Source organism: Lactuca sativa, chromosome 4, assembly GCF_002870075.4.
Source record: "Lactuca sativa cultivar Salinas chromosome 4, Lsat_Salinas_v11, whole genome shotgun sequence".
NCBI lineage: Eukaryota > Viridiplantae > Streptophyta > Magnoliopsida > Asterales > Asteraceae > Lactuca > Lactuca sativa.
In genome coordinates, this window is record NC_056626.2 from 157102834 (window position 1) to 157115122 (window position 12289).

A 12289-nucleotide genomic window follows, 5' to 3' on the forward strand; every position below is an offset into this window, starting at 1 on the left:
TCAACCAGGAAGGTTGACTTTGACTGAGGACTTTGACCAAGAGTTGACCAGTTTGACTTCCAAGGGTTTTTTTTGGTAATTTTGGGTATTTATGGAATTGGTTGTTTGGTAGTGTTCTGTGGTGAAGATTATGTTGGTGGTCGGAGCAGCTTGGTCTTATCTTTCCAGTCGACAATTGCAGGTGAGTTCTCCTCACTATATCGATAGGGTCTACGGCACCAAAGCCGACCCTTAATCGGATGGAAATCCGAGTATTGTTTATTATGTTATTGCTTTGCTAGATATGCATCTTGGTTTAGGATGGTGTTATATTAGTGACCTGGTTAAGGTCGGTACCCGGTATATAGGCTAATGTTATGCTAGTGACTGGTTAGGTCGGAATCCTGGTTAGGATGTTGCAATGTTACTGATATGCTAGATTTCATCCTGGTTTAGGATGGTTGCTATGTTACTGATACGCTAGATACATCCTGGTTTTGGATGGTTGCTATGTTATTGATATGCTAGATTTCATCCTGGTTTAGCATAGTTGCTATGTTACTGATATGCTATGTGATCTGTTAGACTGTTTGTCTAGTTAAGGATTGTTATGCAATTAATTGTTTATTGAGCATATGATTGCTTGACAGGGTTTGTGTTGAGGCGGATCCTGCTTTGTGTTGTAGGCCAACATACCCAGGGCGGACCAGATATTTCGAAGGCCCAGTGAGCGGTCCGGACAGGCTGAAGGCCCCAAGAGGGCGGACCAGACGTGCCGAGGCTCATGGAATGGACCAGGCCGACTAAAGGCCCGGTGTGGGCGGACCAATCATATTGTAGACTCAGAGAGTGGACCAAGTGGATTGAAGGCCCAGTGCGGGCGGACCAATCACATTGTAGACCCGATGTGCATGGCTGTTCCATTTGCGATATGTTATGAGTATGTTTACGTGTGGTTGGTATTTTGGGGGTAACTCACTAAGCTTTCGGGCTTACAGTTCAGTGTTTTGTTTCAGGTACTTTAGGAGAACGTGGCAAGGCGAAGGCGTAATCGTACCGCTCCTCATGTTTTATGATTTATGTGATATGGTTCTGGGGAATACTCTGATGTTTAAACTATTTTGAAAACAAATGTATGAACTTAATGGTTTTTGAATGAATTAAAATGTTTTAATTTGGCTCGAATTTTAATGGTGTTACAAGTTGGTATCAGAGCCTTGGTTTGAGTGAATTGGAGGAACATTCCTGTGAATCCAGTCTCAAATCAAGGAGGGATTTACAAAATGGTTTTCAAAAGGTTTCGAAATAAGTAAAGGAGGATGCAGAGGGTACGATCAGCCAAAGCTAGTACGTAGACCCCAAAATACCACACAAGTTATTTGATTATGTGATATGTTAGAACATCATGCTAGTACTAGGCTAGGGATCTTCAGGAATTGCATGATAGAATTGCTTGATTTCATGATGCCTATTAGCCTAGGGTTTTCCTTATATGAAATTGACATCCTTACTTTGGTTGTTTAGTGTATGCATCACGGCTGTGCATAATGAAGATCTTATAGCCTGTGAATGTTTGATTCGACCTTAGAGTAGAATTGGATATTCGAAAGTCTATCGGGTCCAGCGTTATGTGTGGCTAGTATACACTAATGCTGCAGGGTCGGTGGAAGTTTCATGGATTCGGTGGGTAGTGTGAGGCCGGGAGGCCTGATATGAGATGTTTAGCATTCCTCTAGGAGTGAGGATTTAATCGCTCTTTACATTTATGTATATTGTTAGGGTGTTGTGATGATACTTGAGACAAATATGGGTAGGTGTGGAAGGTAGTATGGGCCCGTACTACTGAAAGCACATGACCCATACGCGTGGCAAGGAAGTCACAACCCCTAGGGTTGGGTTTTGGAGTTGTTTCCCTGTCATTATATAGGTTATTAGAGACATTTTGGTGTATTGCCAGAATGGTGGTCACAAGACATCTTGTGACCGGATCCAGGTTAGGATCGGGAGCTGGCAGCCAGGATAGGCCAACATTGTCAGGGGATCGTGTTAGGGAGATCCTATGGGAGGAGAGGATCGAGATTGTTCGGGGATAAATTCCAAAGATGATTGGGTCTTTCAAGACCGCCATGGTTGGGTATTTTGTCGAGCGTCATGCAGACATTACTGAGAAGGTGACCGCGGCAGCTTTGGTAGCTGTAACGACGGCGAGGAGAGGAGCTGGACGAGCTTTCCAGGACCGGGACATGTTATCGGTACATAATCTGATGAGCAGAAGGATACAATATCTGGGAGCAGGAAGATGACCTGTACTCGTTAAATTCCCGTGGGTTGAGCGGGAGAGTCTAGCTTGTGGGTTTATAGATTTGAGGCTCAGGGGTTTGCTCGAGGTCGGGTTATGGGTCGTGGGAACTCCGGAAAAGAGTGATGATTATGTTCAGCTGGGGTTTTGCAGCTGGAAGTGAAATGGTTGATTGATGAATTGCACCGTCGTTTGGTAGGGCAAGGATTGCACCCTCTCAGTTTCCCAGCTCGAAAGAGTGAGCAAGCTTGTGACCCCAGGATCAGGTGTATTCTAGCTCGAGGTCAGTTGGTTACAGGAATAGGCAACATTATTCAGCGCCAGTGAGCTCAGGACGGTCGACGTGGCATAAGTGTTGTGAGGTCCGGTTTTCCTTGGATCTCTTATATCAGATGGAAAGGATTAATTGTGCGATCTATTGCACTTTTGGGACTATAGACTATGTCTTGGGAGTGGTTTGTAGCCCGATTTAGGGCAGAGGTTGTTTCAGCTGCTGTCGTTCAGTTGTGGGTGTTTGAGTTAGTGAGTGAGTCGGGGTGTGAACCCTGATGAGAATGATTTCTAAAGCCCGAAAATGGGAAGCTTGTTTGGAACACCTTTGGAAAAGGGGTTTTATGTGGGAGGACTATGGATAGAGTCCCACAAAAGGGTTATTCATCATTGTCCAGATTCAGTGGTTAGCAACCATTAGTGGTTGACAGATTAAAAGCGCCAAGAGAAGTAACTCGTTACCGAGGTATTAGTTGGAGCATCTATATGGTGGCCTTCAGGAAGTGAGTGTGGAGTCATTCACGCATTGGTGGCTGTCGGTTTCACTGGGATTCAAGAAGTGATCATCTGATTCTTAGAAGTGTGTGATGAGTCGGGTCTAGCTAGCAATGGAACACTAGTGGGAAAGAGTTGGTTGTCATCGTACAAATCGTTGGGAAGTGAGGAGGATTGAGAATCCTCCAATCTTCATGTATTATGAAGGCTTAGTTGAATCTAAGTGGGGGAGTGTTACCCTGAGATGCTAAAGTGGGAAGGTTTTGAAACGAGGATAAGTTTCACAACCGACGGGGAGAACAAAGGCCCTATTGGATGCTTAGTTGAGGCTTGTGTTGTTTGGGGGTTGGCAAAACTCCCCAGCATAAGAACACGTCTTCTGGATGCTTGATAGCAAAAGTTGGGTAACCAAGTTGGGGTCCTAGTCAAGAATCGACTTCAGTTCGAGTTTTCGGTCGAGGGTGTGCTCGATTCTGAGGATTTTGGATTCATAGATTGAGGGTTTTGTTAGATGTCAGGGCTTAGCAGTGCATTTAGCACGGGAGTGCGGGCTACGTAGCGTGTATGGTAGACACGCGGGTCAGGGAACAGACCTCGGATTTTCGAGAAGGTGGACGATTGACTAAAGGCCTGGTAGGGCGGTCCAGTCATGCTGAAGACTCTGTTTATGTTTGCAGATCTATGTTCGGGTATTGAGTAGACTGCTATGCTTTAGCACTCAATAGGTTGTTCCACATTTTGAGTATGCTGCTAGAGTAGGCTGAGGACTCCGATGTATCTTGGTTGATCGGAAGTTATTATGAGGGGTCGGACGGAGTTCAAAGAATCTTGGTGATCTCATCCGTTCGGAGTGTCTCTGAGGTTTCATCTTCTCGGATCGGGTAATACTCCAGTTGGGGACCGAGAATGGATCCGAATGGGTGTTTTAATTAAAATGTTGGATCCAACGGTGTTGTTAGCCGAGAGTGTGGCATGATGGGAGCAAGCGATAGACAAGTGGGGCAGGGAATATACCATGGTTTCAGCGAAGGTAGTTGGTCGATGTGAGGCATGGGTTTAGGCCATGGAAAGGATTTCGGGAATGGAATGGGAGTTCGGAATCCCTAGAGGGCTAGAACAGACTGCATGGGAAAGATTCCCGGGAAGAATGGTTCAGGACAAAATACATCGGTTTTGAGCGGTCCGGATAGACTGAGGGTCGGGAGGCGTACCAGTCGGGCCGAAGGCTCGGGGAACAGTCCAGACAAGTTGAAGGCCCGGGAGGGCGGTCCAGACATGTTGAAGGTTCTGAGAGTGGTCCAGATAGACTGAAGGCCTGGAAAGGCGGTCCAGTCATGCTGAAGTCTCTGTATGTGTTAGTGGATCGGTATGAGGAGAATGAAGGAATATGTAGCCATGCAATGGTAATCGATATGGTCTGGCCCCAAGTATTGATCATGATGATGGAGTTGGTTGAAGGCCATGTGTATGCCTAGTTAGTTATGTGATCGGATTCGGAATATATGGGAGTTCGAGAATAGCGGTTGCTCTACATGGATAGTGTAGAGTGGAGTTTAGCTTAGTGGCACTTTTAGGTGCGGTAAGGGTTGTTGTGTAGACTTCATGGAAAGGAAAGGTATGTAGCTCTGGAAGGAGTGCAGGTCCTCTGAAAGGAAGGCAACAGAGTAAATGGATGATCGAAAGTGCTTCAGTTGCTGGTAGTAAGCACTGGGATTGTACCAGATATATGGAATCACATACGGGTTGGATGCCTATTGAGGTTATGGCAATGTTGGATGATGCGCATGCATGTTTTTAGTCTCCTTGGAAGAGGAGGAGGGTAGTGGTTCCAGAATGGAGATTTTGGACAGAAGATGGTGAGAAAGCAGGTTAACAGACTCGGGAGTAGCCTGGACCGGTGCTGAGGACTGTATAAGGATATTACAGTCAGAGTTCAAGGACCTAGAGATCGTGATGGGGAAGTGTGAGTGGGTTGCACTTCGTTGTATCGAACGGCAGGGTTCGAGGGTGACGCAAGGACAGGGTCCTTGGTTTCGAGTATGATTGAGTCATGAGCTCTGAATGTAGTGGTGTTCCATCCTAGGGATGGCTGGGCCATCGTAGGCATGCATGGTTTTCCAGGCCGAGGCTGTTTGAGCCAGTTTCAATGTGTAGGAACTTTATAGACGAGTGTTCAGGAATGTTGCACGGAAGCTGTGAAAGGTTTCATCATGTCAGCACGGTAATGGATTTGATCCAGAGAGGAAACAGGATGATTTTCCATCGATACAAGTTGAAAAAGGTAGCACCAGTTGGGTGAAAGATAGTGAGCTAATACTGGGTCAAGAACCGGTGGTTTAGAATGGTATCCAGTTTTCGAAGGTGGCGAATGAATGCGTAAGTCGGAAGTAAGGTAATGCCTTCTGGTGGCATTTAGTCGATGAGTGTTGTTATCAGAGAAGGAAGCTGGTGGCCAGCTTGAAGCAATTATCAGGACTCTGAAAGGGAATAGATGGATTTTAGGGTTTCGATAGCAGTGTTTGAAGGAATCTGGGTTGGTTTGATACCAGTGGATGCATTGTGGGAGTACCATCCGAAAGTTTGTGTTGTCGCAGGCTTCGAGGACGAAGCCTAATTTAATTGGGGGAAAATTGTAACATCCCAAGTTCAGAAGCAAGAAGTTGGAGGGTGCTAAGTGTAAATTAAGGAAGCTACTCGACAAGTAGGTATGCTACTCGTCGAGTCATAGCGGGATTGATTGCGGGTTTAAGTAGCCAACTCACCGAGTCAGCGGTGGACTCGACGAGTTGGTGCTGAAGAGAGAAAACCCTAATCTCAAGGGTTGCACCCTATTTAAAGGACTTTATGTCCTTCCCCCAGCCTCCTAATCCCCCTGAGAGTTCCAGAAAACCCTATTTTCGTGTGAGGCTTCATTTTTGAGAAGATTGAGACTTGGAAGAGGAAATTGTTGGAAGGATCTTGAGAAATTGGAAGCTAGCATCAAGGGGTTTGTATAGATCTGGGATCTACATCAGATTTGGGCACATCTTTGAGGTAAGGAGCCCTTATCTTAAGCTATTTCCTTTGTGGTTCATCCTTGGTGGTTGTTTTGGGAATTCTTTAACTTGTTTTGAGACCTATCTCGGATTCAGAGTTAGATCTGGGGTTGCTACTCCAGATCTAGACTCATGATGGCCTAGAATGTCATAAAGCTTCAGTCTTTGAGTTGTTGGTGAAGCCCCTATGTCTAAAACCCAAGCCCTAGTATGTTTTGGGCCTATATCTCCTTGGTTTCATGTAAAATTTGCAACTTTATGTGAGGGTTAGATTCTAGAAGGGTGGATCTATGGATTGGACACCCTGCATGGGTCGAAAAGCTTGTGAATGGATCGAGAACTGGAGAGACTCGGCGAGTCACATGGGTGTACTCGACGAGTTGTATGAACATGTGCATGGACTCGACGAGTTGGAAGAACAACTCGGCGAGTCTGTTGATGATTGTCTTGGACTCGGCGAGTCTGTTCTTAGAATCAGTGAGTCTGGTCACAGACCCCAACCTCTTTTTGTTAAAGCCTTGGATTAAGTGAGTCGGTCGGCGACTCAGTGAGTCGAACAGGATGGGACTCAGAGATCGTTGGACTCGACGATTCTTGGGGCGACTCGGCGAGTTGAGTCGTATTATGGGAGTTTCTGAGTATAGGAACTCGACGAGTCGTCGGGGTAACTCGACGAGTAGAATCAACCAGGAAGGTTGACTTTGACTGAGGACTTTGAATTTGACCAGTTTGACTTCCAATGTTTTTTTGGTAATTTTGGGTATTTATGGAATTGGTTGTTTGGTAGTGTTCTGTGGTGAAGATCGTGTCGGTGGTCAGAGCAGCTTGGTCTTATCTTTCCAGTCGGCAATTGCAGGTGAGTTCTCCTCACTATATCGATAGGGTCTACGACACCAAGGCCGACCCATTATCGGATGGAAATTTGAGTATTGTTTGTTATGTTATTGCTTTGCTATGTATGCATCCTGGTTTAGGATGGTGTTATATTATTGACCTGGTTAACGTCGGTACTCGGTATATAGGGTAGTGTTATCCTAGTGACTGGTTAGGTCGGAATCCTGGTTAGGATGTTGCAATGTTACTGATATGCTAGATTTCATCCTAGTTTAGGATGGTTGCAATGTTACTGATATGCTAGATACATCCTGGTTTAGGATGGTTGCTATGTTACTGATATGCTAGATTTCATCCTGGTTTAGAATGGTTGCTATGTTACTAATATGCTAGATTTCATCCTGTTATAGGATGGTTGCTATGTTACTGATATGCTATGTGATCTGTTAGACTGTTTTTCTGGTTAAGGATTGTTATACGATTAATTGTTTATTGTGCATATGATTGTTTGACGGGGTTTGGGTTGAGGCGGGTCTTGCTTTGTGCTGTACGCCAACATACCCAGGGCGGACCGGATATTCCGAAGGCCCAGCGAGCGGTCCGGATAGGCTGAAGGCCCCAAGAGGGCGGACCAAACGTGCGGAGGCTCGGAGAGTGGACCACGCCGACTGAAGGCCCGGTGTGGGCGGACCAGTCATACTGTAGACTCAGAGAGTGGACCAAGTGGATTGAAGGCCCAGTGCGGGCGGACCAATCACATTGTAGACCCGATGTGCTTGACTATTCCATTTGCGATATGTTATGAGTATGTTTGTGTGTGGTTTGTATTTTGGGGGTAACTCACTAAGCTTTCGGACTTACAGTTCAGTGTTTTGTTTTAGGTACTTCAGGAGAATGTGGCAAGGCGAAGGCGTGATCGTACCGCTCCTCATGCTTTATGAATTATGTGATATGGTTCTGGTGAATACTCTTGTGACAACCCAAAAATTTCCGTGAGTTTTAACGTCGAAATTAATTACGTCAAAAATTAGTCAAATTTATTCTAAAAATCTTTTTGACCGGAATTAAACCCGTTGGAATATTTTAAATAATATTCGTCAAGCGAACCAAAATTAAGGTGGTATAATTTTAAAATGTTGTCGTGTTTAACGGTAGTCGTTAAAAACCTCATTCGCGGTTGGTGTCAGGTGAACCCCAACCAGGCCATAAGCTCCACCCTATATAAGGGTTGAGTGGGTTTCACTCCCACCTTTTTCCCCATCATAGACACTTTCTCTCTCTACAAAACGGGTTTTGGTCAAAAATCGCCCCTTCGAGCTCCAAATTGGTAAGTTAACCTTCCTAGCTTGTTGTTTATCTTATCTAGCTTACAAATTTGTGTTTAAATTACTCAAAAACCTCAAGAACATGAGTTTACGGTCCAAGAACACCTTCATGGACCGTAAACACTCATAAATGGGGTTTAATGCTCAAAAATCCTTCCAAACCACTTATGGAGCTTAGCAATGACTTAGAGGCTTACACGAAAGGACTTAGAACACCAAAATCGGGACAAATGGGGAGTAAACATGAGTTTACGATCTAAGAACATCCTTAGACCGTAAACCTGTAACATCCCGAAATATCAAGAGTAGAGTTGAAGGGCTAAAAGAGTAAATTAAAAAAGGGAACTCGGCGAGTAGGGTCGCGAATGGCTTGCGTGTTAAGTGGCCGACTCGGCGAGTCAACGGCTGGACTCGGCGAGTAGGCGCTGAGTGGAGAAAACCCTAATTCTCCAGCTTGAGCCCTTTATAAAGATCATAACATCCATTCCCCCAGCCTCTTTACTCTTCCTCAAGTCCATAAACCCTAACCTTCGTGTGTGAGTGGATCAAGTTGCATTTGGAAGCTTGGAGAAGCAATTGTTGAGGAAATCTTGAAGGGTAGGAGGCTTGGAGCAAGGGGCTTTTCTTGGATTCCAGTTTCCTTGCTGTTGGGGCGTTCTTTTGAGGTATTATCTCGTTCTTGGGCTGTTACTTATATAGATTCTTCATTTTTGGAATGGGTGAGAGGTTTGGCTTGTGGTATCTTGGGATTGAAGGATAGATCTGAGGTTGCTACCTCAGATCTAGTAGGGAGAAGGTCTAGAGTGCATTAAAGTCCCTGTGTTTGAGTGTTTAGTGAAGCCATCATGTCCCAAACCCTAGCCCTAAAGTGTAAAAGGCTTAGATCTCTTTGGATTCACGTAAAGTTTGCCACTTTACGTGATGGATGGGTTGTAGGAGGCTAGATCTACGTTTTTGATCAATTGCATGGCCTGGAATGCTTTTATATGGATTCAGACCGGTGGTACTCGATGAGTCACATGGGTAGACTCGACGAGTTGCTTGAAGATGAGCTGGAACTCGACGAGTTGGAAGAACAACTCGGCGAGCTGGATGAAGATGGTCTGGAACTCGGCGAGTTATAAGAACAACTCGGCGAGTAGGTTGAATATAGCCTCAGACTTGGCGAGTCTTGTCGAAGAGTCCCAATCTTTTCTGGTTGAGCCGTGAATCGGTGAGTCAAGGGATGACTCGATGAGTTGTGTGAGTGTGGACTCAGAGTTGTTGGACTCGGCGAGTCTCGGGGTGACTCGGCGAGTGGGGTCGCGGATTAAAGGAATGCTGAGCATGGGGACTCGGCGAGTCATCGGGTTGACTCGGCGAGTAGAGTCAGTCAGAGGTTGACTTTGACCTTGTCCTTGACCAAGGGTTGACCAGTTGATTTCCAAGGACATTTTGGTAATTGTTGGATATTGTTTTGAGTTCAGTGCTTTGGGGGTTGTCCAGTGGTGGAGATCGTATCAGTGATCAGAGCAGCTTGGGTTATCTGTTCAGTCGGCAGTTTTGAGGTGAGTTATCCTCACTATATCAACAGGGTCTAAGGAACCAAGTCCGGCCCTTATCGGATTGAGATCCGGGTATTTGTTGTTATGTTATTGCTTGATATGGTTGCATCCTGGTAGCTAGGACGGTATATGTTAGAGACCTGGTTGAGATCAGTACCCTGAGAGATAGGGTGATGTTATGCTAGTGACCGGTTAGGTCGGTATCCTGGTTAGGATGATGATATGTTATGTGATCTGTTTGATCTGCTTCTTGACTGTGAATTGCTATATGACTGTATGTTTATGTGCACATGGTTGTTTGGACTGGAGTTGGGTTGAGGCGGGTCCTGCTTTGTGCTGTAGGCCAAGATACCCAGGGCGGACCGGTTGTCCCGAAGGCCCAGCGAGCGGTCCGGATAGGCTATAGGCCCCAAGAGGGCGGACCAGATGTGCCGAGGCTCGCAGAGTGGACCAGGCCGACTGAAGGCCCGGTGCGGCGGACCAGTCATACAGTAGACTCAGAGAGTGGCCCAGGTGGATTGAAGGCCCGGTGCGGGCGGACCAATCACACTGCAGACTCGATGTATGTGGTTAGATTCGGAGAGTGGACCAGGTGGATTGAAGGCCCGGTGCGGGCGGACCAATCACACTGTAGACTCGAGGTATATGCGTAGATTCGGAGGGTGGACCAGGTGGACTGTTGGCCAGTGCGGCGGACCAGTTCCACAGTAGACCCGAAGTGCATGGCTGTTCTGTGATCGGATATGTATGGCATGTTATGCGTGTATGGTATATGTGGTTTGTATTTTGGGGATATCTCACTAAGCTTTCGGGCTTACAGTTGTGGTTTAATGTTTTTCAGGTTCTTCAGGAGACCGTGGCAAGGCGAAGGCGTGATCGTACCGCTCCTCGTGTTTGTATTGTGATGAGATTCTGGGAATACTTAAAATAAATTGTATTAAAAACCTTTTTGTAATAACTTTAATGGAATCGGGTTGTTTTCGAAATTTTTTAAATTGGTTGAAATTTTTGGTCGTTACAAAACCCATCTTCATGGACCATAAACACTTATTTAAGTGTTAAGCTACCCATTAAACACCTCCAAGAGCTTCCATGAACTTCCTTGAGTGCATAGAACCTTATTTTCCTTCATGATATGCACCAAAACATACAAATATATGTCACACTTGAGTTTACGGCCCAAGAAGGTTCTTGGACCATAGACACCCATTCTTAGACTATAAACACCCCCAAAGGGTGTTAAAGTGCACTTAACACTTTGTATCGCTTGGAATTGGACCTAGAACTTCGTATGCTTAACCTACAACCACCAAAACACATGATTTATGGACTAACATGAGTTTACTACTATAAACTCATGTGTTTAAGGTAGTAAACCCCCCAAGAACATCTTCTTAGACCGTAAACACCTTTCCAAGGTGTTTAAGTGCCTTTAACACCTCCCTATGCTCATATAAGTGACTAGAACCTTACATGCATGAGTTAGAACCACCAAACAACCAAAGAAATGGGCAAGGATGAGTTTACGACCGTAAACTCATGTGTTTACGGCCTTAAACTCCACAAGGGGGGGTCAATGGACCGTAAACTCCCTAAAATGGTCCATTTGGAGCCTAAACCACTTCCTATGCCCTAGAATTGAACCTAGCCTAGTTCCATAAGTGTTTTAAGACCTTAATGCATCCAAGAACACACCACCCATGAGTTTACGGCCGTAAACTCATGGGGACATGGTCTTAGGGCCGTAAACTCTATAAAGAGTTTACTCTTGAAGAGTAAACTCCCTATCTAGACCATACACTCCCTTATTTGCAACCCAAAAGCCTCCTAGCACTTGACCAAAGTGTTTTCCGCTCATTAGGATGCATATACGTGTTTAATTAGTATCATAATTACTAATTTTATGTAAACATATGTCATCATATGTTAATAGGTCACTAAGCGTGTTCAAGTCTTTACTTGACACCGAGCCACCCAACCGGCACTTTCATTCGATCCGCTTACAACAGGTCAGTTCATACCCCTGAATTAACCTTTTAAATGTTTTTACATGATTTTATGGGGGGGGGGGGGAATACAAGTTAAAAAATGCTAGTTATCATATCAATCATATGTGATTGATAACCCGCATGCACAAGGATTATTACACTGTCAGCTGTTTTACCAAGTATGGTACTATAAATGGTTTTCCAAACGCCTTTACTTGTTTAAATCTTTTCTTAAATTGACTCTCGCTCAGTATGTTTTACTACAAAACCAGTTACAATAGTATTATAAACAAAGGTTTTTTTTTCTTTACTTATATTTGTTTTATCAAAATTACATTCAAAACTGTTTATGAAAGGTTTTCAAAGGATTTCTAAAGGTCTTCAAACTTATTTTACAAAAGGATAACAAGTCACAATTTTATTAAGTGTAAAGGTTTTCCAAAGTTTTCATTAAAGTTTTCTTCTATGCTTCTATACTTCTGCTTCGTTAAATACTTCTACTTAGTTAGATGCTACTACT